The sequence below is a fragment of the Apteryx rowi genome, unplaced genomic scaffold (genome assembly GCF_003343035.1).
Source record: "Apteryx rowi isolate R43461 unplaced genomic scaffold, aptRow1 scaffold_23, whole genome shotgun sequence".
Classification (NCBI taxonomy): Eukaryota; Metazoa; Chordata; class Aves; order Apterygiformes; family Apterygidae; genus Apteryx; species Apteryx rowi.
In genome coordinates, this window is record NW_020448641.1 from 1 (window position 1) to 2,202 (window position 2,202).

At 50.8% G+C, this 2,202-nt stretch overlaps 1 long non-coding RNA gene across 2 annotated transcripts in view; it reads right to left on the reverse strand.

The window, feature by feature from the left end:
- Positions 1-155: 155 nt before the first annotated feature.
- Positions 156-2,202, reverse strand: part of LOC112966012 — a 2,922-nt gene continuing 875 nt past the window's right edge. Inside the window, exons 1-3 of one of the 2 annotated variants that reach the window (XR_003253469.1) lie at positions 1,936-2,016; positions 726-853; positions 156-317 (exon numbers count right to left, since the gene is read on the reverse strand). This is a non-coding gene — a long non-coding RNA (uncharacterized LOC112966012). Of the gene's footprint in view, positions 318-725; positions 854-1,935; positions 2,017-2,202 lie in introns of those variants that run through there. The other variant, XR_003253468.1, reaches the window with a different exon arrangement.

Consider the following 2,202-nt stretch of genomic DNA (forward strand, 5'->3'; position numbering starts at 1 on the left):
TGTACGATAACAAAACAAAATACAAACAACCAAAGCAAAACTAAGGCAGCTATGGTTAACAAGAGCCACAGGGTAGCAATGGGTTGCTTAGTCCTCAGCGCTGCCTCTGGGAGGCCGAAATAACTAACATTCAGCATCAAGAGTTACCTTAGTTACMCAGGCCAGAACACCTCCTACTSTCGCAGCTCCTGGGGATATCGAGGGTCCGCTGCTGCATTTTTGCTTCCTCGTTTCAGCCCGCCCCTTAGGGACTAATCGCAAAAAACCGCTCGTCCGGCTTTGCTCTTTGTCAGCATTTGCTATCATTGGTTCCACCTCTGTAACAAAGAGAGAAAATTGCATTTCGCTTCCAACAAAACACTTCGACTTATGCACGTTCTTTTTCTCTTTCCCGTGTTCCCCCCCCCCTTTCTTTTTTCTTCTTTCCCTCAAAGGAAAGGTCTTAATACACCGCTTTGCATCATACGTTACAGGGTAAACTGTTTGGAAACACTACATACGGCAATTCGGGYTAGGTTATTAGGCAGACAGGCACATCACCTAATACTTAGCTACGCCATCTTCCGTGAAACCTCATTTTTGTTCCGCTTCAGTATTATTGCTGCTGTTCAGTATCCTTTCCGAAACCCTTGTACGCACACGCTTAACCGACAAGTCTCTCGCTCTTTAACTACGTGGAAGAACGATAGCGCTCAATTTGTCTGTCTCTCTTTCAAACCTATTACCTTTTCGATACGGCTCCYAGATTCTTCTTACGCTCGGATGCTGCCCTCACAGGCGATGACCAAAATCAACAACTGGATCGCTAGGTCGAGCTGCTTCTCTTCAAGATGTCCCCCTTCGGTGGACTACCCTGCCAAACAAACCAAAAAGACTGATGAGGCTGTGGGGGTATCAGATCTTTGGACCGCTTCTCCAAGGCTTTCCGGGAGATTGACGTAACCGCTTCTCTTCACAATACTCAAAGCCACGTTCATCTACTACCTAAAACTAAACTGTTTCTATTTTAAGAAGGGACTGCTGTTTGTTGAAACTTTACATGTAGTCCATAACCTGCTACGCATCATCTCTAGTCCCTTCTGCTATCACAATGCTTTTGGTAATTAAAGGTGGGAATTAAGAGCATCCATTGTCTTATGGGCTGGAGTAAGCCATTTCTCCTGCTCTGAGGAGGTGCCTAAAAGCCATGCTGTTTTCTGTAGTAGCATCACTGGGGCTTCCCATAGCCCACCAGCGTTCCCTTAGGCTTTTCATGAGCCTTGTATTTTTTTTAAGGTTATTCCTTAGCCTGCAATTTTAYGCCAATGTTCTCCTTAAGCATTGTGCACAGCACGATTAACCCAGACCAGCCACATTAACAGACTCCGCTCGCATGCACACAGGCTTCTAAGAGGTGGCTCAGAAGAAAAGAGAGAAAACTCTGTTTGTCATCTGTGCACCCACCCATCAACATTCTTCACCAAGAAGTGCTGTAAATTCCCTTTTCTCTAAAGTGGGACTGGGTCAAAARGGAGGCACAGATCACCCCYCRTATTTATTAGAACACCTCACTGCTGTGGGCACTGGGTCTGGGAGTGGCTTTAGGACTGCTTAGGGCTTTGGGACATCAGGCTGCTGTGCCACTGCTGGAGACATCCAGACCCCTGTGCAGCATACGTGCAGCTCCCCTGTGCCTGGGGAGCCATCAGAGGCAACAGARATCCCATCACCACATACTGCACTGGGGAAGCCCGTGGCTTTGGGGCAGCTGGACAGGAGGGAGAAGGGCTCAGCAGGGCTTTCAATCAGTCGGTGCCCACGTTGGCTGGCACCCACACTCTGTGCCTGGGGGTGGGGGAGGCCTCCGGGTGCCTGGGAGTGTCGTTYTTCTATCCATCTTTTTGCTTGCCTAGCCACAACTCTCAAGGAAATAACCTGGGGCTGCACTAATCGTACCTGACTCAAAGTGACACTCAACCTGCTCGGTCCAGAGGTTTTAAACCTCCTCGGGACTTAGCAGCACTCTCAGGCRTGCCTGCCGCCACACGAGCCGTCCTCCTGCAGACGCCGCGCCACAAGCCCGCTCCGGGGCCCRCCTGCCCCCCCGCTCCGCCGCGCCGCCTGCGCAGGGGCGAATGCGCACCCCGGCCCGCACTGCGGGGTAACCAGGGCCCTAAAGGCGACACACAGAACAGGGAAAATCCGACCCGCACTCCAGCAGAC